This window comes from Ascaphus truei, chromosome 14 (assembly GCF_040206685.1).
Source record: "Ascaphus truei isolate aAscTru1 chromosome 14, aAscTru1.hap1, whole genome shotgun sequence".
Classification (NCBI taxonomy): Eukaryota; Metazoa; Chordata; class Amphibia; order Anura; family Ascaphidae; genus Ascaphus; species Ascaphus truei.
The window spans coordinates 47418876-47443288 of NC_134496.1; the positions used below are offsets into that span (position 1 = coordinate 47418876).

Consider the following 24413-nt stretch of genomic DNA (forward strand, 5'->3'; position numbering starts at 1 on the left):
TGTATTGTCATTTTGTAAAGCGCTGCGTACGTTGTTGGTTCTATATAAGTGAAAGCATTTATACATACATATAGATATTGGATAAAGATCCACTGTGGTCTTTCTCCCTCCTAATAGAGGTAAATGAGAATTTTAATCCTAATAGAGGTATATTAGTATTTTATCTGGTAGTGTAGGGACTTGCGAACAGGTGTCTGCCTTGTCGTGGCTCGCAAGCTTACAACGCTTTGGCCAAAGGGTTAAACTAAATGACCCTTTTTCAAGAGAATATATAAGTATTTTACTGTGTATTTTTGTCATGTTATATGTAGCATTGGGCTTCTCTGTCGTATTTATACATACATGTTAAGCATTGCAGCTATTTCTAGCAGGAAGTCCATATCAAACGCGTTACTCATTTATTATCCAAACCAGTTACAATTGGAATAATGCAGTGGCACAAAGATTTATGAAAATATAGCAAATATGTAACAATATTACGTCAATGATATAAAGTTTGGTAGAAGAGCGACTCAGTGAGTAAAGTCACTGACTGGCACTGAGTTTGAAGCAGGGGATCCTGGTTCAATTCCCGGCGTTGGCTCCTAGTGTCTTTGGGCAAGTCACTTTATCTCCCTGTGCCTCTGACACCAAAAACATAGATTGTAAGCTCTACGGGGCAGGGACTGTGTCTGCAAAATGTCTCTGTAAAGCACTACGTAAAACTAGCAGCTCTATACAAGAACAAACAATTATTATTATTAAAGTAACAGTAAAATAAACAGATTATTATTATTTTTTACATGTTTGACGATATACAGTATATAAAAACATAGTGTGTATTCTGTTTATGCCAGGGGTGGGTAACTCCAGTCCTCAAGGGCCAGATATTCATAATATCTCTGCTTCAGAGGCTTAGTTTTTGACTGAGCCTCTGATTTAGTCACCTGTGCTGAAGCAGGGATATCCTGAAAATCTGCCCTGTAGGTGGCCCTTGAGAACTTGAATTGCCCACCCCTGGTCTATGCCAATGAATCCATGAGGAGCTCTCCTTTCCTAGTAAAATATTGAAGATCTCAATATGTAGGTCGTATATGATTTCAACTTTGTATAAATGAGACATTTCTCCTTAAATAGAACAACCGCAGGAAGGTGTGAACGAGCGCACCAGACTCCTGAAAGATAGAAGACTCGTGAGATTTTTATGAGATACGAAACAACCTCATTTCTGTAAGTAGGACAGGGAAAAGTGGAAATAATGATATTGCTTCTATAAAATGTATTCTATTGAGTGGAATATTTAGTGATGACTCAAACACAGAACTGGAAGCAAGTGCAGGACGGATGATTTATTAAAGTAGCAGAACAGGCTGCATTGTTTTACATTTTTAGTTTATTTTTTATTACAGGATTGGAGCAGGGGGTCTCCGGAGCTGAACTGTGTTCATTTTTCCCCCCGGGGACCCCCTGCCTCCAGAGATACTTACCTACGTTGCGGTGCCGGTATCTTTGCAGTCAGAGAAATGGTGTGCCTAACATAATGGCGGCTTTAAATGTTCCGCGTCACTTGGACTAATAGGAAGCTGTGACATCCTCCGGCTTGGCTTCCTATTGCCCAGCGTGACAGGCACATTTAACCTTCCCAGGGATACCGTCACACCCTTCGGACGTAAGTATCTCTGGAAGCAAGGGGTCCCTGGAGCGGAAATGAACCCAGTTCAGCTCGGGAGACCCCCTACTTCAATCCTGTAATTAAAAATGAAACGCAATGCAGCCTGTTCTACTGCTTTAAGAGAAAGATAAAAGAATGCGCTCACAAGTGGCATTTTTATGCCACATGGTAACACGTACCTGACATGTAACACTTGATATTACTTTATTGGATGTACGTGTAATACTTACCCTTATCCCATCATTCATTTAATATAATTTACTACACAATGAGAGTTGTGCGCTGTCTTTTGTCTCTTTTTACAATGAAACAAATGTTAGAGACACATATTTGATGTCATAAAGTTTGTTTTTGTAAATCTCTATAGTAATTACATCTCAATGCCACATTTGTATTCCAAATATAGATCCAAAACATGTTGCTGATCTTAGCTGTCAATCAGAAACACTAGTAGATGCCCAATACAAATTAAACATTGTGGCTGTGAAGCCTGACTTCAGTGAAACAAAAAGCTCCATCAATTTGATAAGACTCTTCTAAGCAGGGTTTAAAATTAATTCCTAATTTCTTTTATGTTTGTCATGTGTTGTGAAAATGAACTGCCATTCAATTTTTCATCAGTGATGCATAAGCAGCCGAGACTTAATTTCAGGAAGTGATACGACAGGCTTAGGTAGTCTGTGAACAAATTATCATCGTGATGAGTGATCAAACCTGAGATAATTGGGAGCTGCTTACTGAATTATCTATCATGCAAATGGTAACAGAAATACCTGATGGGGGGTTTCATGTTCAGAGTGGTCAGTGTTTGAACCTTCTCCAGAAACGTTAACAATGCTCTTTGATTTATTTATCTGTGTCCATTTCAATTTTTTATTTTATCTCGACAATTCTTTGCTTTTAAAGCAGTAGTTCATGTTTTTGTTCCCCCCTTCTTTAATATGTGCATCAATACAATCCGCACAGTGATAAGTAATTAGCGTAGTTGCCAATCGATCCGTTCTCCTGTGATCGATCGGCGAAGATTCGGTTCACTAAATGGCTGCAGAGGAGTATTGACTCAGTATCTGTGACTTAATAAGTGGTTGCTATAGAAACAGAAAAGGCTTGTTACATTATAATACATTAAAATGTAAGTCAGAGTTGTTTAAAAAAATGCTACAAATATTTTCTCATAGTACAGAACTGATTTATTTAAAAAAAAAACACACATGTAGGATATTGCTTTAAAGCAGATCCAATACGTTAAAAAAAAGGGCAGAGACAGCTTCATTGTAAGAATGACGACTTCTTGCAGTCAAAATGTTGGACTACTCCTTGATCCTGTTTGGCACTGGGACTTGATTTTGCGAAATAACCATTCTACACCTTAGAACGGGGTTTCCCAGCTCCAGTCCTCAAAGCCCTACAAGTCCAGGATTTAAGAATATCCTCACATTAGCACAGGTGGCCCAATCGTTTTGACCGAACCACATGTGCTCAAGCAGGAATATCCTTCAAACCTGGACTGTTATGGGTGTTTGAGGACTGGAGTTGGGGAACACTGCCTTGGAATACAGAGGATGTAAAGAAAGGCACAAGCGGATAAAGGGACCCACTCAAAGTCAAAGAGAGCTGACTGTTGCTTTTGGACCAACGCTTCAAAATTCAAAAGCCAGTGACTTAATACCAGGGTAGGGACCGTTTTTTACCCTTCTGTAATATCACGTTTATTTAACCAAATTCCCCATCTACACATTGGCTGCACTAAGCATTTCATTTTCCTAATTGGCAAAGACAGACTTTTTATAGCAAAAGATGGTAAAACATAAAGTGCAAATCAGTAACATTCACACCGTACATTAGGCGATATAATTACCCCTAACTCCCCCATACCCCCTCGATTTTGTAGATACAGGGACGGGGAGGCAGAGGAAATACAAAGTGGATTTTCAACATTTCTCTTAATCAGTCACCCCAGAATAGCCATTTCTAATGGCCAAAATATTAGTGACATTGAACATTCAGTGGCGTGATAGTCATTAGACTTTGCTGCATACTGTACACACACTCCGTGTTTCATCCGCATTTTCACTCCAAATCCTTTGACAAGCGACAAAATTTCACTCTCAAAATCATGTTTGAAAAAAAAAAAGTCTATTTCTAATGGCAGTGGTCACTGCAGAGATTGTATTTGGAAAAGAGTTGAGCTGTTTGCAAAAGCAGAAAATGGTGATTCTGTTTTGAAGCTGCTTTGTGCTGTGATCTTTAAATGACCTCTGCTACATCATATATATATCTTTTCAAACGACAGCAATTTAGCTTTACTAAACCTACTTAATATTTCTGTTCTTCATTACACATCCCCACCTGTCTTAGGCACATAATGTGGAATACAATTGTGTCACAAACTGATATCTGAAATAAAATAGCTTTCACCTGCATTTTCATTACATTACCTTAACCCACACTTCATTTAGATGGAAGCACTGCTCAATGAATATTTATGAACAGACTCCGTAATACGCATGCAATGAGTGGACTTTTCTTCACGCCAGGTTGCCAATTTACATTTTGATTTTTATTACTAAAATGTTAGTCATTCAAAAAACGTCAGTCAGCTAATATTAAAAAATAATATAGTTTCTACTCCAACCACTCCTACCAATAAAGCAATTTGCTATTTAGACTGCAAATAAAATGTAATAAAATTGAAATGTTCTCTTATGCAAATCCAAAACATGGATGATTTCTCTGTCTATTATAAACACATCCAAGTGACTAATAGGCTTCACAATGTCAATAAAGATTAATAAGACACACTTTTACAAGCCAGTGCTAATTAGGTGTATTTGATCTCCCATACATATATTGTTTGTCCTATTTTTGATTATCCTTTTTGTATCATTATTTCTGGCCTATGCAATGTAAGCTCCCTCCCTCCCACATTTAAATGGTTAAAAGCTCACTCCATGGCATCTCCAACTATCAGGGGAACTTGCCTGCATGCAGTGTGATTGTGACAAATCTATTACAGAGTGCTTTTCCTGGTAATGTACAGGTTAATAAAAGCTTCAATCAGACTTAGAACTTTTGCAACTTATATTGACAGATTTATTATAAATCATTCTTCCTGGCAATGCACAGGTTATTAAGAATTTATATTAGTGTAGGGACCCTTGAAACGTGGTCTGCCGTGAAGTTTGGCTCAAGGGCTTACAACAATTTGGCCAAAATGTTAAACTAAAAGACCATTTTATTTATTAGTTATTTATACATGTATATTTAGGCACTGTACCGTATATAAGTTTTTCTGGATGTGCACTGAGCTTTGTCTGTGTTTTATGTTATGTCTCTGGTTTTAACTATGCAATGTATTCACACATTAAAGTTATGTATTTTTTCCCCCCGACAGCAGATCTATCCAAATACAAATGGAAAATATTTGCTATGATAAAAAGTCTTAGATTTTAAAGAGTTCTGCATTTAATAATGTCACTAGGAAAAAAAACTGATTCTCATCTCCAAAAAGATTTATATTTGGACCTCACCAAATTACCCACAGTATTCATATTATTAAATGTGATCCAGTATATCTAGACAAGAAAACTTGCAAACTGGATATGTCTTCCATTAAAAAAAGAATGAGACCAGTGTATTCAGTACGAACAGATCTCGTAGTGTTGCATCTCCTCCAGTAGCAAATGAGTTAGCTGTGTCCTCCTCATTACAGGTGATGTGTATACTGAACATGTAGTCTTTCTTCTGGGGGATGGAAGAATGACAGATATTGGCTTATCCTTCAAAGGAGAGCTTTTTGGATTTTCAATCTTGATTCCATTACACCTCCAGGCTTAAATGCTGATCTGTTCAGCTTGTTTTATGGAGCATGGGACTTAATGATAGAGTGTCTGCAAAATTATATTGTGTGCATCTAGTTGTTCCTGAATGTATTTTTTATTTTATTTTTGCATACTAACATTCAATACTTATTTGGGATGATTGCAATTCTCTTTTTCAGTAGGAATTCGTCTTGTTTTATCCTTTACCTCTTACAAGATATTTTATTTATTCTGGATATAGGATGGCTTTAATATATTTATCATAGTAACTGTTATCATGTGATGTCACTTCAGTGGATGAATTGACAAACATTATTTTTCAATTTATTATAAGAGGTTCACTTAAAGGGGTAATATATCTTATTGTATTGTAGATTTTCTTCCGTTTTGATGGTCAATGGATGCTTTTCCATGCACATATGTTAATATTAATTTTAATTTATTTTTATATACTTAGGAGTGCTGTTCCTTTCCAACATGATACACTATCCTCTTTATGCCATGATAAAATAATATTTTTTTATGTTGATTTTGCACCATTACTGTGCTATATGAAATAATTGTACGATTCTGTATACATAGTAGAAAATGTAATGTTACTAATATGGCAGCAGAAGCAATGTGGCACGTGGAAATATCAGCAGTTATAGCTAGGTTTGCCTTAATACAGGGCTTGCTACAGGCTGAAACATTGTTATTTTTCTACACCTTTTATATTGTCTGGTTATTTTTTCTTACAAAAAAAAGATGTATTTCCGTCTGATATTTTCAGGGGTTGATTTTCGGCTGGAGTGGATCCCAGTGGCAGGAACAGCAGGTAGCGTGGTCGGAGTCACAAGCAGAGGTCGGAGGCAGGCGGCAGATACCGTGGTCGGGGTCACAAGTAGGTCAGAGGCAGGCGGCAGATACCGTGGTCGGGGTCACCAGCAGAGGTCAGAGGCAGGCAGCAGATACCATGGTCGGGGTCACAAACGGAGGTTGGAGGCAGGCAGCAGATAGCGTGATCAGGGTCACAAGCAGAGGTCAGAGGCAGGAGGCAGATAGCGTGGTCGGGGTCACAAGCGGAAGTCGGAGGCAGGCAGCAGATAGCATGTGCAGGGTCACAAACAGAGGCAGGCGGAAGATAGCATGGTCGGGGTCACAAGCGGAAGTCGGAGGCAGGCAGCAAATAGCGTGGTCAGGATCACAAGCAGAGGTTGGAGGCAGGCAGCAGATAGTGTGGTTGGGATCACAAGCGGAAGTCAGAGGCAGGCAGCAGATAGCGTGGTCAGGGTCACAAGCAGAGGTTGGAGGCAGGCAGCAGATAGTGTGGTCAGGGTCACAAGCAAAGGACGGCAACGAGGAGACTGGAACAGGATAATAGCAACAGTAGTAAATACAAGAACCTAGCAGGAGCTGAGGAACCAGTATAAACAGGCACTGACAGACAGGAAGAGGGAGTTTATATAGGCAGGCTGAGAGGTAGAGCACAGGTGCAGAGGTGTCGGCTTACAGGGTCTGGAATGTTCCTTGAAAGAGCTACTGTAGCAGAGCAACAGCTATCTCGGTAGACAAGTATGGGTACTGCAGGCTTACAACATGACCGATATTTAGAGAAATCACACAGGGTATTTATTCAGTAATCATGCAATATATTTTAGTTTGTTGTAGACCAGGGATGCTCAACTGCAGTCCTCAAGCCCCCCCGCCCCCCTCTCCGCCAAACAGGTCAAGTTTTAAGGATATCCCTGCTTCAGCACAGGATGATCAATTAGAGGCCACCTGTGCTAAAGCTGGGATATCCTGAAAATTTGACCTGTTGGAGGGAGGGGGGGGGGGGGGCTTGAGGACTGGAGCTGAGCACCACTGATGTAAACAACAGACAATTTAAAAGCTTGGAGTGAGTTATAAAAACAAGGAATTCCGGAATACCAACAGTCAAAACAACATGTATTCATAATGGGCTATTCATTAAACTGCGATCATGCCAATGTGGCAACTCCGATTGATATACTGTATATGGGAGTTTGAGTAATAGGGTTGAACACTATCACACTTGAATGATTAGCCCCTGTGTATTTGAAAGCTCAATCTCTGGAGATCCACCTGTCCAGATAACATCAGTGGAGCTTCTGTGTGTTCTATCAGCAAGTGTGTAATTAGCGCTGCCAGGTGTAAGTATTGAACTGGACTGTCCTGTATTTGGACACTGTCCAGTAAAAAAATTAGGTAATACTGGACATAGTGCCTGCCTGTGACCAGCTTGGGGGACCGCGGGATATCCCTGAGCAGACAGAGAGCAGGGCTGCTGCTAGGGGCCTGGGCAGCTTCCTCCAGCCTGATTGGCTGCTGCTGGGTAATGCAGCCAATCAGAAGGAGGTGTCAGGAGCCTGAGGGGTGGGGCCAAGGAGAGGAGGAAACGGCATGGAGCGAATAGAGGACAGAGGTGTGTGTGTGTTTGTGTGTCGCTCTCAAGCATGTGTGTCTCGAGCGAGCTTGTGTGTGTGTGTCTTGAGCATGTCACACTTTTCACCACTGTGTCCAGTATTTGTGGAGAAGGTACCTGGCAACTTTATGTGCAATCCTAAAACCTTGTTAATATATTGGCTAATATAGCATATTTAGGACATACAGATAGTGAATGTAAGTACATAACTTTAGGGGATTGTGGCAGAGGATTTCTTGTTTATGCAACTCCTGTCCTGTTTAATCTAAGAGTTCAACACAGGAAAATCATATGTATCTTCAGTGTCCTTCCTGTGCAGTGACAATAGTAATAACTTGCCTAGAAGGTTCCAGTCCTAACACATTGGGATAAGCATCAAACATGGAGGGACATTAAGACCCCAAGTATGTTTGTGATTGTACGTTGCTGAACTGGAAAGACCACGCTTGCCTGACCCGGAATCGGACATCACTACCCGTGCATTTGTACGACTCTGATCCCAGGCCAAGGTTGGCGTATCCCTCCCATCCTCTGTCCCGAGGGTTCGTATCCTAACTTGCCGTCAGCAACGTTACAACGGGTAGGTCTGTACTCCACACCTCTGCCCGGTGTGTCTGTCTCCTGGGCGGTCTCCTGGGCAGTAATGGGCCACAAACGTAACATAGATATTATATCATCCCATATGTGTTTTAATTAAAATCTAATTCATAATAAAAAAAGGTAAAATTACCATTATGTGACATGCCATTCCTTTGAATAGAATGGAAACCTACAGTATGTCTTTGCCTCAGAAGCGGAAAATTCTTCTTTTGTGTATTAAATCATGTCCACATACGCTTACTGAAGTGCATCCAGGGATTCCTGGTTTCTTATTAAAACTGGAACAGAAATGTGTTTTTTTACAACATAAGCAATACCTTACAAAACATTTGCCCATTAACTCCTGAATAATTAATTAAAAGTTATTATGCAAACAAGGATTTGGGTTACAGCTTCAGCGTGATAGCTACATTTTCAACTGTCTTGTCTGATAAATAAAATGTATTGGAGGAAATACAGTATTACTTCTATTGTGGATTTCCTCATTAGAAGAAAGTGTCAGTTTCTACGTAGAGCTGTGACTGCATCAAAACCATTGACGCATTAGGGTTTGAGCTGACAATTTATGTTTTACCTGTGCCGTCTGTCATATTGTACCATAACATTATGGGAAAACACGCTATGTAGCAAATATCTGTTTAAACAACACACACTGTATCCGCTACTTCTTATTAGTGATGTAACGGGTACCCAAAAAATACCCGGTACCTGTTGCTTTTTTAGCTACCCGTAAATTACCCGGACGAGGCAGCAGGGGGCTGGGACCGGCAACGGGTAATTTCAGGGCAACTGAAAATAGTTAAACACTCCCTGGCTGTCCAATAGGAATGCTCCTGCCCTGGTCACATGCTTCCGCGGCTCACAGAGGCATCAGCTGTGTGCTCTGTTCCTGCTGCTCCCGCCGGATGAGCAAGACCTTCAGCTGCTGCCACCGCCACCAGGACGTCTGCTGTTGGTCCCAGATGTCGCCGCGGTCTTCCTCACCGGTCTTCCGTCCCTGCAGGTAAGTGCCACCCGGGTGACTGGGTACCCGGTCGGGTAATATGTTTATTTTGCCCGGGTACCAGTTGCCTAGTTTTTTTTGTTTGTTTTTTAAATGAACCCGATACAACACTACTTCTCATGATAATACAATGGATGCTTTCCTCAGCTCTATGACCATCTGCCAAAATAGCTCATACACATACAGAAGTAATGTAATAAAACAAATAAGAGTTGTATGGGAAGAAGTTAGGAGAAATGTAAACACAAACAGTTAACATAACAGAGACACACAATAGATTACAGTGTATATCAATGGTTAACTCTGCTAATGTTGGGTGCTATGGGTACATACGGCATAGTGAAATATTCATGTGTGTACCAGTTTTGGCAGGAAGATCATACCAGTTCTATTACACCCAGTATATTGCAAAAGGTGTACTTGTGGGGCATTAGTTTATTTTTTCAACCTCAACTGCATTATCACTATTTCTTTCACTATTTACAGTATGTCAGTCATTTGTAAAGACTTTGGCTGAGATTATATTTACCGCGCGTGCATGTGGCGCACGCCTGCCGATGGCGCGATGTGTGAACTGTGCTCTTAGAGATGGTCAGGCGATGGGGAGGCGTGGCGGAGGCATGGCCGTAACATCACATAGTATCTACACACACTTTCAGTAATTCTACAGCCTCTTACATTTCCACACCTATCCACACCATTGATATACACTCCCACTCCACACAAACCTTTTGTAAAGAGCTGTACACACTGTGGGCTCTCTACAAATTTATATTTACATACATACACACACACACACACACAAACTCTTACATCACTTACATTGAGGGACTATTTAACACCTCAAATCATAAATAGCATACTACACAGGGACGGGGGGGTTAGGTTTCAGTCACAGATAACATTCTTATTTGCACTGTTTTTAAGTTAAACCTTGCTTCATTCAATGTACCATCGCTGGAAGAAGAGATCAGAGATCTCGAAAGCTCGCACAAATAAAAGCATTTCGTTAGCCACAGAACGGTATCGTCTATTCATTTTTGATTATATATCTATATACACACACAGATATATATATATATATCTATATATATATATATATAGATATATATATATATAGATAGATAGATATAACTATCTATATAAATCTATATCTCGTAAATCAAAAATGTAAGCACACAATGATAAAATTATGTATTTGGGCCAATATAAAATAAAAGACAGTGCACACAAACTGACTGTTGAATCTATGAATATGGTACGTCGACCGTATTAGCATTGAGCGAGAAAACAGGGAGTTTGTCTTGCATGATGAAAATAAGTGTACATTATATTTCTGCAGTCTCAGCAGATTCCATTCCTTTTCTGTCACCAATATCTATGTTATCTCAAATCCAAGAATGTTAAACTCAGATTCCACTTACAAGCATTGCTCCCATATACAGACGTACAGAGGTGGCCAACTCCAGTTCTCAGGGGCCACCAACAGGCCAGGTGTTAGGGATATCCCTGCTTCAGCACTCATTGAGCCATCTGTGCTGAAGCTGAAAGCTGAAAACCTGACCTGTTGGGGGGGGGGGCTTGACGACTGGAGTTGACCACCCCTGATCTACAACATAAGACATCTTGAGAAATCGACATAATAGAAATGTGTTTGAGATTGTTTACCGGGGAATAAATACAGAAAAGGATGAAAGTAATCCGATTTTCTGAAAAGTATGAATCTCTTTAACATTGGAGGCGCTGCAATGCATTGCAAGGGTCTCAAGGAAGACACCTGCAGATTGATGTCATTACCGTCCAGATAATGACCTGGTGCTGGGGTTCTCAACTCCAGCCTTCAAGCCCCCCCCCCCCAACAGGTCAGGTTATCAGGATATCCCTGCTTCAGCACAGGTGGCTCAATTAGAAGCCCAGTCTCTGACTGGGTCACTGAGCCACCTGTGCTGAAGCAGGGATATCCTTAAAACCCGGCCTGGCCATGAGGACTGGAGGTGGCCACCCCTGCAGTAGCAGCAATCCCAGCTGCTCATTTTGTTATATTGATTTGTTAACATCATTGGATCCGGGTTGCCCTCGGAGCGGCACAGTTCCGTTTTTAGCTGTGGGGTGTTACATTTGTGTCCTTTCTGCTGTGACTGTTACAGTTTGAAACTTCTGCTGAGGGCTGGCAATTTTTTAATTAGAAAAACATGACATTTCAATGACTACCTCCTGTATTCAGTATTTCAAATCACATTGTTTTATGTCGATGATATATTATGCTTAAAGCGGCAAGCCAAGCTGGTGATTCTTTTACAGGAGATGGAGGCAGGGGATCTCCGGAGATGAACCCTGTTATTTTCAGCTCTGTGGGCCCCCTGCTTTTGGAGATACCTACCTCCGTAGTAGGTGACGGTCGCCACTCTGCTCGGTTAGCAGGGATCACGTGATGGCCACTTTTTAAAGCTTCCACGCCCTGCAGGCCAATAGGAAGCCGTGACGTAATTTGGGGTGGCTTCCTATTGGCCCACATGATGTGGGAGCTTTAAAACGCAGAGGTTTACCGGCACCTACTAAGGAGGTACATATCTCTGGAAGCAGGGGGTCCCCGGAGCTGAAATGAATGGGGTTAGGCTCCGGAGACCCCCTGTTCAATCTTATGTGTGGTTAAAAAAAAAATTGCCAGCTTAAACTTCTCCTTTAAAATGTTGAATATTTCAAATATATGCAAATCTCGTTGTAAACTCCAAATAAACAGAGTTGATGATTTTACAACTGAAATGCTAATTTCGGGCTCCGTTTGCTATAAATGTATCAAGCCGAAAACATTTAATACAATAATGTATTGCTATAAATGTCTTTTGTTTACTGTTCAGTGTGGTCATTTAATTGAATTTAAATCAAACAGACTATCATCTTCAAACATAATTGAAATGATAGATAAATAATTCATCCCTTCTCTATTCCACTAAATCAAAGAAAAAGAACCAGTAGGGACCATGATGAAAAAGACACACCTGTCATTCATAGAACACAATATACTATGACCAGGCCTGCCAACAGGGGGGGACAGAGGGTACTGGCGTCTCGGGCCCCCGTGAGTCAGGGGGCCCGGCCCGTGCCCGTCTAAAAAATTTTTTTTTAATCCCTGTGCGCAGTGCTGACAAATCCGGCCTTCCTGTCGCCCCTGGCAACCATGTTGTGCCCGCTAGCGATCCCTACAATTCCCCTGCCGGAACCCCCGCCCCCAACCTGATTGGCTGGCACGTTGTCAGGATTTATTTTTGTGGCTCGCAGCCAGGCTCTGAGCTGTGAAGCCGCCATTTCTTCTATCCAGCACAGAGCAGGTAAGCAATGTCCCATGTCCTCCATTGCCTCTCCCCTGGTCCCCTCTGGTCTCCTCTGACCTGGAAAAAATAAATGTAACTGCTTTATAGTTGTGTTACATACAGTACGCTCACAAATATTCCAAACATGTGAGGATGATCAACTCGTGTGCCCTACTAATTGGAATTTATATTAATGTAATTATTATATACCAGGGATTATAGATAGTTGCAGCACTGAGAATTTAATATTGAATGCACCAAACAAAAAGGGTAAAAACAAATTGCCACTCAAGGAAAGAAGTTCTCTTGGAAGGACCCCATAACTTTAATAAACCTTCACATTTAATACTAGAACGAAAATATATATAACTCTAATAAACAATTAAAATAAAGTAGAATAGGAAGCAGCGCCGATGAGCAGCAGAATAAATTGCAGACCTGTCTGTATTGAACAGGTATTAGCTGTGCAATTACATAGTTTCCCCCCATTCCCTCGCCATTCTCTCTTTCTCACATTAGAGTGTCCGCAAACCGCACGCACGTGAGCCTCGCAATATTATAGAGGAAGCATGAAAGGCAATAACATTTGGGGCAAGGGGGCCACGATGGAGCTCTCCAATCAGATTCCCTGGTGGACTGTAGATGTTCCAGTGCAACACTGAATACAACGGGAGGCTTAACAATATGTAACCTTGAGGGTTAGTAGCAGGTTAGCATATGTCGAGTTCCACCCCGTGTTGCCATGGGTATTCTGACGTCACTGAAGAGGTTTTTAAGTCGGGAGGTTTAAGAAGGTTAGGTTCCAGGAGGACAAAACTAGAGGAGCCTCGGGGAGAGTAGATAAGTAATGTTTATAAAGTAATAGCACAGACCAAGTCCCCCTGTTTATTATGTTGTAGGTAAGGACAGTACCCTTTAAGTTAGGATCCCCAAAAGATGGGATGGAGTCCTGAATAGTTAAAGAAAAGGAATACAGAGACCCACAGAGGGCCTCAGGGTGTTGGCGAATCAGCGCTAACCGCGGATCTACACTAATATTCCTCATCAGTCTGAATGATGGAAGTGACCGTTCCTAACCAGGCCAAAGGTACTGGGTCACGTAAGAAAAACCCACCAGAATTACCGTAGGGCCCTAGAGTAATCGGATTAATACCGATGATGATCCCGAAGCAACAAAGGGGGTCAAGATCCCACACTCAGAGAAACTAAATCAATGTACTTCCATTTGAGTGGTAAGAGTGGGTCTGATGGAAGAACCGTGTTCATGTGTGTCTGTTATAAAGTACAGTATAACGTTATTAATAAGTGACAGTTGTAATACAAAAATTCCTGGCGCCCATGTTTTATACATCCTTGCTACCTCATCGGCCAGATGCCTGAATCCAGCACCCTGAGTCAAGGTAACCCATGACGAGTAGCAAACCTTTGCACAACGATGTAATCCCTTTAAGAGCCAGGCAGGGAGGGTTACAAATATAACAGATAATAAGCATTGGCGGCAAGTTTTCCCAAAACATAATTAATGTTGCTAAGTAAACTTTGACATTGGATAAAGCATATTATTTGACTATTGCACCTTTTTAAAATCGTGCGCCTGCTGCAAGAATGTTAAAATATAAACTTCAACCCTGAAGAAAATTACAAACTGTTTCTATGTGCTGCTTGTTTAGAATTAGTCATAACAGAGCTGCAGCGAAACACAAAATGTCACAAGTTTGCTGCACTGATTAATGAAGGTTATATTCCCTTCAAGTCAACAGAAAAACATATTTACTGATTGAAAGGGAACTTTTGTATGGAGGAAATTTTTTTTTTTTAATATATATCTGGGGTTTTCATTTCCAAGAATAAATGCAAATGTCACCAAGACAAAGTGATGCTTTCACAGCTAAACATGCATGGTTATTATGTATTATCAATAAGCATCAACACTGTCATCTCTCTTTCAATGGTACCAGGAGAACCTTTGCTCAAACCATAGTCATTTAGAACCAGCAGACAGAAACTGCCTCTGTCATGATGTCACATGATCCGCAGGAATTGTTGTTGCTACAGCAACAGCACAGTGATAAATTATCCTGTCTCTGCTTAGTATCCCGCATACCTCAAAGTCCTGGAAGGTGCCTTGTTGAAGCTTTTCCCAATTTATAGTTAATACCTGATTGAACTTATTTGGTAGACACACTGGCAGTTCTGTTTCACACAAATGCAACCATTTTTTTTTCTTTCTTGCAAGTCAGGCTAACCGAAAGCACTTCCATCTTTTTAATTACAAATTGCCAAGGTGCCCAAAGGGCTATTTTATGTTTTAATGCATTTTTTTTGTGTGCATTCTGATGAGGTTTTATCTCTTGTTTCAGAAGCTATTGCAGCTGAGGTTAATATGGATTTATTTCAGGTCTAGTTACTTTCATATTACCATCGTCTGATAATGGAGACAAATTACCCGACTTTCCAGTGCCAGGAAAGAAAACCCGGTTACAAAAGCAACAGAGCTTGTAACGATCCAAACAATTATTTATTCTAAATTAATACGTTTCTATTCTTTTACGGAATTTCTAACACACCGTTTGATATGTTTACAAGAGCATGCGAGCCATTGGCAATAAAGACATTAAATAAAATTTTCTCTTCTGTATTCTGTGTTAATCAACATTTTTGCAAAATAATGATTGGGGGGAAAATGACCATCTTTCAAGCTGTGAGTTAATTATTTGCTATATGAGACGAACATTCCTTTGGTTTTAAGCAACAAAGGGGTAATAAATGCCGTGCGAAAGTCTGAGTGAACAGATTATCACATCAAACCTCAACATGAGTCTACTTATCCGGATGTATGTCATTTGTTTGTTTTTTTAATGCACATAGCTGGTGCTATTAATGCGGTAATCCATGCCGATGATTTGGTTTGCAATTTTTTTTAATATATAGCATTGAAGCAGGGGATCTTCGGAGCTGAACCCCATTAATTTCAGCTCCAGGGTCACCTGGTTTCAGAGATGCTTACCTCCATAGTAAGTGCCGGTAGCCGCTCTGCTCGGTTACCAGGGATCACGTACAGTAGTGGCTGCTGTTCAAAGCTCCCGCACCCTGCGAGCCAATAGGAAGCTGAAGCATCACCAGTGCGGCATCCTATTGGTCCACGTGGCGTGGAAGCTTTACATTTTACAACCAAGCTCTACTTCAGACGGAGCCGCTACCGGCACCTACTGTACTGCGGAGGTAAGTATCTCTGGAAGCAGGGGGTCCCTGGAGCTGAAATGAAGGGGTTTTAGCTCCAGAGACCCCCTGCTTAAAACCTGGGTTTAAAAAAGGAAAATCAATGGGTTGGATTGCGCCATTAAAAGAAGGGATGCTAGTAACTAGAAGATTATAAATCCAAGAGGGTTTCTGTATTGTTTGGCAATGTGTTGCAGATACCTCTGGCAGCCAGGAGTTAAAGGCTGAATCTGTTTTACACCATGAAGCTTTAGATCGGAAAAGGTGGCAAATGGAACAAAGGAGAAAGCGGCACAGAAGTTATGTAATTACAGGTTGTACAAAAGTCCAATAAAAAAGACCTTAAAAGCCATTATTGCAGTGGTGACAATCCTTCATTTATTTTATTATGTCTTTTGTTCAGAAAATCCTTTCTACGTTATTACAAGATCTTGTCATCAGAGGACACTTTTCAGGACACATTTCGCATCTGCATTAACTCTGGAGATCATCGTGTTATTTTTTCTTTCAGTAGGTTTTAGCAATATTGCGTATAAAGGAGACAATGGGTGTGAGAAAAAATGTGTCACCTCTTGTCCCCAATGAGGTGCTCTGCAAATACATTTATTTATAAACACAATTATAACTTCTAACTTCCACTCCTTACAGCAGAGGTAGACAACTCCAGTCCTAAATTGCCACCAACAGGTAAGGTATTAGGGATATCCCTGCTTCAGCACAGGTGGCTCAGTTGAAGAGCCTGCTTCAGCACAGCTGGCTTAATCAATCAGTGGCTCAGTAATTGACTGAGACACTGATTGAGCCACCTGTGCTGAAGCAGGGATATCCTTATAACCTGACCTGTCAGTGGCCCTTGAGGACTGGAGTTGGCCGCCCCGATACAAACCATATATAAAATCAAAATAATTCTTTTGTTTTGATATCTACACCAAATACTAACCTGTCAAAAATGTTTTACTTATCTACCAAAGCAACTAGTCATAAGCCTTTCACATGTAGATATTTTGTACCATCTATAGGGTCTATTTATCAAGGCCCTTATATTATATTTGCAGGGTGCAGATTGTTTTCTAGTTGGTATTTACCAGCAGACACAGCAATATTAAAGCAGCAGTTCAAGCAGTATCCTACATGTGTGTATTTTTTTTAAATAAATCAGTTCTGTACTATGAGAAAATACTTGTAGCATTTAAAAAAAAAAAATTAAATACATTTTTAATATTTCTAATGTAGGAAGCATTTCCAAAGTGTCAGCCCCTTCCCCTCCTGATAGGCTCTGGCCCTTGGGCCACGCCCTCTCTCTAGCAGTGCACCAATTGTATCTAGTAACTGCCCAGTCAATCATATTCCAGGTCTACATTGCCCATAATGCTGAATTAAATAGCCCCAAGCAAGCGATCGATTACAGGAGAACGGATCGATCTGCAGCTTAGCTAATCACTTGTCAGTGTGCAGATTGTAGTGATGCACATATTGAATGGGGGAAAAAAAATATATATATATATATATAAAAATATTTTTTAAACGGCAGCTTGAACTGCAGCTTTAATATAGGCTGACAAAAACCTCAACTGTGACCAGCCAGAACATTTGTATTGTATGGTGCCTCCCTGATCTCTGTGCCACAGAGCCACTGTATGCTGTATAGTGTGCAGCAGGGGTTTTATAAATCATTCGGGCAACAACTATAAATAAATAAACATTATGAACCATTTCCTACATTCAAGTCTTGTATACCGGTGCCTTTAAATGAGCAATCTAAAGGTTTTTGTGTGTGTGTGTGTGTGTGTGTGTGTCCCTCCCATTTTCTAAAATACAGATTTGAAGCAGGGGTCTCTGGAGATATACCCCATTAATTTCCGCTCCGGTGGACCCCCTGCTTCCAGAGATACATACCTCTGAAAGGGGGTGCTGATAGCTCCTGTTGTTTTCTGCCCTTTAAAGCTCCCTGTCACATGGGCCAAGAGGAAGCTTCACCTGATGAGATCATGCCTTCCTCCTGGCCCGCAGGCCCCAGGAGCTTTGAAAAGCGGCCATATAGTAAACCCTGGAGTGGCTACCGGCACTCATCACCGGGGTAAGTGCCAGCTCCGGAGACCCCCTGCGTCAAACCAGTATTTAAAAAAAAACAAAAAAAACAACGGATTGGATTGCCTCATTAAATTCTATTGTAAGCTACACTCAGAGTGCACAAACTGGGGGGTGCAGGATTTTTTTTGGAGGTGAGCAGCGGTTGCAGAGGCTCTTCCCCAAGGCATTTATATTAAATGCCGGGGGACTGCACGAGGCCTCTGTAACTTCCCTTACTGTGACTCAGTCGGCTTGTGTGACACGTCGCCATAGCCGCGGGCTATGTGATGTCACGTAACCCTGCGGCGTCATTTGACGCTTCAGACTAGGTAAGGAGGGGCGTGAGCAGTGTGGGAGAGCGGGCATGGGGGATCAGGGCGAAAAGTTTGCGCACACTGAGCTACACACACACAAAAAAATTCTGTTGTGCAAGATCTTTAATATTTCTCTAAAGAGCACTCACACACTTATTTTCACAGTGAACCCTCTTTTAAGAGCCACAACCCTAAGATGGCAATGCCAAATGCAACACCAACAGCTTTTTGAGATCAGAATAAGATGCAACATAAAATGTGTATATAAAAATGACCAGAGCATTATAAATTAGTTCAAATTTGCATTTAATAGACATGTGTTCTTTCTTGCTTACCAAAGATAAGCAGCCTGCATATACAATTAGGATTCGGATGGAAGAAGCAATGGCAAGTTAAAATGACTCATTTTTTTTAGTTCAAACACAGCAAAGTATATTTCAGAATCTCACCTATAATAAATACATGCATATTTCAAATGTTTTCAAATTATATTTTAATGTTCTTTTTCAGGCAATTGAGAATCTTGCGGCAATTCAGGAATCAGGCAATAAGGAATCAGAGGTACAGGCATATGATGATCTCACCGCCCCTTCCTCTCCAGGAGTCGCGATTAGGTTTGGAATAGAGACGCTCCGCCACAGGTGCTCCTAATTGTGGCCGCAAGAAGCAACGAACAGCTCAGCGTCTCTCCTCCACGTGTCTTGGTATCTGCCTTGATTTGACGCGTTTCGCTAGAGAATCAAGGCAGATACCAAGACACGTGGGAGAGAGACGCTGAGCTGTTCATTGCTTCTTGCGGCCGCAATTAGGAGTACCTTCTGGCAGGAGCGTCTCCATTCCAAACCTAATCGCGACTCCTGGAGAGGAAGGGGCGGTGAGATCATCATATGCCTGTACCTCTGATTCCTTATTGCCTGATAATCTCTTATACTTTGTAAGTGAGCACTTGTGAAGTGTCTTTTAATTCATTAAATTGTTGCACAGTTCGCGCTATGGTGTGTTCTTGTCCTCTGTTGTGCACCCTATCCATCCCATCCTGGTCCCCAGACGCCCCTCTACGTGGGACTACTGTTCGTGTACACTTTTTGTGTGAAATGCCTTTACTCACTGTCTGCTTGTGAGTATAACCTTTGCAGAATTTCACAGGATTATCATTTTTGTGCTTTACAGTACTGTACTATTTTTGTGAACTCTATTCTTTTACATGTGCATGGTGTCCCGCTCCCTTGTCACCTCTACCCACTACGTCCCAGGGGAAACGAAGACTTTCCCATCTTGTCTAGGTTGAGTGGGTATCCTTTGTTTATTCATTTTAGTTTTATTATATATGTCTATCGCACTTTTTTGGGTTAATTTCTTGTAGTGAGCCCAGAGGGTGTCACTATTTTACTGTTTTAATTTGGATTATTTCTCTGTGGCATTATCTCCTCTTGAGCACCAACCCTGGTTATTTTCTTGCTACAATAATAAATAAAGCTCTGGTTTTGTTATTCTCCCAACAGAATAGTGTCCCCATATTTACTGAGGGTAGGTTAGCGAGGTGATCTCTTGTGAACAAGTTGGCCTTTGCAATTATGCAGAGGCCCCATGACTCGCATGAGAACCCTTCCCATAGTTTGGGTCACTTGGCAGCGAGGATTTAAGAGGTCTTCCTGAATGGCAGACTCACATGGGTTTGGGTTCTCAGAGAGACCTTATATCTTGTCTCCTGGCACTGGGAGGCCTCTTTCCTATGTGGCCTCCCAACGTGCAACATGCAATCATATATTGTATCATTGAAAAGCATTTTGGTTACATTATACCAAAAATAAGAAGTAAATAGAAATAACAAAAAAAAATGAAAAAATGAAGTGGAAGAATGAAAGATAAAGGAATGATAAAAAAAAAGAAGTGATCTTGTATCAACGAGGCATTGAGTTTTTAATTGCTGATGGGCAGCTTGGCAGGGGAATGTAGGTCTCAAGGGTGGATTCTCATGCACCATATCCCTGCCATCACCTAGTTAGGGAAACTCCATGAACAGGTCCAAGGTAGGCAATGGATTTTGGGAGAGGGAATAGAAACTATAGGGTCTCCCAGACACCAAAACAATCCTTAAATCGAAAATGCTTTAGAAGCTACTAGATTGTGAGATGTTTGGGAAAAAAATAGGGTAATGTCTGCAATCTATTAAATGATATATTTCATTTTAACTGAACGATCGTTCACCTCAAAGTTCAATTGTCAGAAGCCAAAAATTCACTTGAATAGACATAAAGAGTGATAATGACTCTTACGTATTATTGAATATACCAAAAATGCACAAAGCTTTCTTTGATATTACCACAAATGGTTTGGCCAGTGATATCGAAGCGGAAATGTTCAGAAGTAACCTTTTTTTTTTCTTGCATCAAAAGCTAACCTGCCATGTCTAATTTGGATAACAGATCTAAGGCAAACATTTATGAAATATAATGCAGACACTAATGGATGGAAAAGGAGATCAGCTTATACAGGCACTTTCATTAGCGTTGTCCAACTATGACAGTTGAGATGTATTGACCATGAATGTATGTTATTAGCTATCTGTCAATTTGCCAATTGCATCAAATAATTACCAAGTACTTTACACAAAAAATGATATGAGCTTTAACCAGGAATCGGCATATTTTTATTCTTATTTAACATAAAAGGGATGTGAATACATAGGCAAGTGAGAATGAGTTCATCGTTGGAATGTAGAACAGATTAGGTCAGGGTTAGCCAACTGCAGTCCAGTCAAAGACTGGGCCACTGATTGAGCCACTTGTGCAGAAGCAGGGATATCCTGAAAACCTGACCTGTTGGTAGCTCTTGAGGACTGGCTTGGTCTACCCCTGGCCTAGGTCATATTCTTTGTACGAAGATTATAACAGCAAAGAAGGGGTAAAACATTTTAACTTGCACAGCTGCGTGGGAAAAACCTATAAAGATAGAATGTCTGTGATATAGGGCCTATTGTCCTCTGAACTTTTGTATTATCAAGTGTAATCTTTTATTAATGTGCAAGGCATGCTTCAGATATTCATGTTATTCATTAAATCATCTCAGGAAACCACACAAAAAAGAGACTGCATTTAGGGGAAATGATAAAAATGAGATATATCACATCTAAAGGTTAGTTATACTGCTATAAAACACAACAAAGAATTGAGCGAATCAACTAATGTACTTAAGGGATCATTGTAACGTATCATACTTTCTAACACATACAAAAGAGAAAGGTGGAATGAATATTATAAGAATAATATATGAGTATTGGTACACTCTTTGACAAAGCGCCCTGTGTGTGAAACGCGTTAGAGGATCTGCCAGGACTTTTCGTGTATATGTTTTTAATTTAATAAACCTTTAATTTTGGTCTTTGATTCTACCAGTTCATTGTTTGCTAGCTGTGCTTTGGCTTTTTCCTAGTGGCTTTCTTCTACCTACTGGTACACTCACTCTACATCCTGAATTTAGTTTTAATAACATACTCTACAAATACAGTATATGTAATCACAATCCTTTATTGAAAAGGTCCCCAAACATACAATTGAAATACTATCATAAATACCATTCATACCAGCTCCTACAATATGAATAAATGTATTCAATAATCAACCTCAGTATAATTATACTCAGTTGCATTAACCAATTATAAATATAGGACAATCATATTACAAAATATACATATTATAAAGGAAACAACGTCATTCTCTATTAGCTCATACAGTAAAGATTAAACCCTATAGTAATATTTTTAGTATACAGTTGCTTAAATGTACAGTACTAATATTTTATATATATATATATATATATATATATATAACAAAACAAAAATTGAAGTAGCGCCGCTATATTACCAGTTATTTGTAGATAATATTGGAGGAACCAATAGCTAATATGATATGCTTGAAGGGGCAGCTAGATAAGGCTAATACACTATGATAAAAACTTTAAAAATACAAATGGCAATACAGTCTCTTGACAAAACCCTAAAGGAAAAAATTGTAAAAAATATAAAAATTGTATTTAATGAAAAAATATATAAAAATTGTCAAAAGATAAAAATAAAATAAAAAACCTTCAATAAATAAAGTCCTGTTCCAGTGGAAATGTCAATGGTTTCTTGCAGCCCGTTCCAAAAGGGATCACCAGTCCCTAGTGATATCTGGAAAAAAACAAAAAAGAAACAGGCGCACACCTAGTGCATTACCACAGTAAAATTGTATTGAATGAACATGAAATCTATAAAATGGCCACTCACAAAGATACAGCAAATAAAAGCATTTATGAGATAGGCTCTCATGTGCCTTGCAGCTCAATCACCAGCATCCGTCTGCAGTCAGTGGCATCGTCACGTAGATCACCTTCGTGAACCGGAACCGGAAGAGGGATCTTTCACCTTCAGTGCTCCATACCATTGGTCCCTCCGGGAAACGGGCACCTCAGATGTAATATGAATAAGGTAGCAAGCCGGGAGAGCAGCACACAGGAGCAAAAAGTTCTCAATCAATCTGCATCAATGTTTGTGGGCAAATGGCGGCCGGATTCTAGCCACGCCCTACGCGTTTCGTCATCAAGAAGTCGCCATTTGATGACGAAACGCGTAGGGCGTGGCTAGAATCCGGCCGCCATTTGCCCACAAACATTGATGCAGATTGATTGAGAACTTTTTGCTCCTGTGTGCTGCTCTCCCGGCTTGCTACCTTATTCATATTACATCTGAGGTGCCCGTTTCCCGGAGGGACCAATGGTATGGAGCACTGAAGGTGAAAGATCCCTCTTCCGGTTCCGGTTCACGAAGGTGATCTACGTGACGATGCCACTGACTGCAGACGGATGCTGGTGATTGAGCTGCAAGGCACATGAGAGCCTATCTCATAAATGCTTTTATTTGCTGTATCTTTGTGAGTGGCCATTTTATAGATTTCATGTTCATTCAATACAATTTTACTGTGGTAATGCACTAGGTGTGCGCCTGTTTCTTTTTTGTTTTTTTCCATATATATATATATATATACTGTATCATGGATGCCATCCAAAGTCCACATATATAGTCAAAAAATACTTATTGTTCCCAGAAAAAAAAAAGTTTATCTTGTATCCTTATTCTCCAAACATATAAATTTATATTTTTAAGTTTTATAGTCAATCATCATTTCGTTATATACTCCCACAATGCAATTCAAAAGAATGCCATGACAGTTGGACTTAATCATCACAACATTTCTATACCTCTTGGCATTATTTTGCTCATTATATTAGCAATCTGATCATGTGACTGGCACCGAGAGATACTCCTTCTACAAACCAGGTCTGTTAATCCCTGTTAATACTTTCTAACACACGTTGACACACATTGTTTTCTCTGCTCTTTGAATTGAAAGCAGAAATCCAAGCCGGCGATTTTTTTAGCTGATTTTTTTAGCTGATTTTTTTTTCTCTTAACATAGGATTGAAGCAGGGGATATCCGGAGCGGAACCCCGTTAAATTCATTTCCGGGGACCCCCTGCTTCCGGAGATACTTACCGCCATAGAAGGTGCCGGTAGCCACTTTGCTCGGCTACCAGGCATCACGTAATGGCCGCTTTTCAAAGCTCTCGCGCCCTGCAGGCCAATAGGAAGCCATGACATCATCGGGAGCATTGAAACGCACATAGATACCAGCACCCCCTTTGGCGGTAAGTATCTCCGGAAGCAGGGGGGCCAAGGAGCTGAGATTAACTGTGTATTCAGACCCCCTGCATGAAACCTATCAGCTTGGATGGTCCCTTTAATACTGAAAAGCGAAAATTGAAATGGAGAGGAAATATCGATCAAGAGGAAAAGCACAATGTGGAAGAGTTTTACTAGTACATAAAAGTATTTAAGGCACACGTCAATACAGCAATAAAACAGGTGACCTTAGCCCTTATTGCTCCAGGGGACAGTCAATATCTTTCTTCTGCTTATGTAAAGCTAAACAATATGCAAGAGAATAGAGTAAAGAAGAAAC

The 24413-nt window shown here is 40.5% G+C and overlaps 1 protein-coding gene and 1 long non-coding RNA gene across 10 annotated transcripts in view; one reads left to right on the plus strand and one right to left on the minus strand.

Annotated features, from left to right (window-relative positions):
• The window catches only part of NLGN1 (neuroligin 1), a 476103-nt gene that overhangs the window by 156296 nt on the left and 295394 nt on the right, over positions 1–24413 (minus strand). The gene's annotated exons all lie outside the window — the stretch shown is intronic.
• On the plus strand, positions 1111–9494 carry LOC142465500 (uncharacterized). Its single transcript, XR_012787895.1, has 3 exons — positions 1111–1209; positions 6245–6355; positions 9323–9494. It is a non-coding gene; the product is annotated as an uncharacterized LOC142465500 (long non-coding RNA).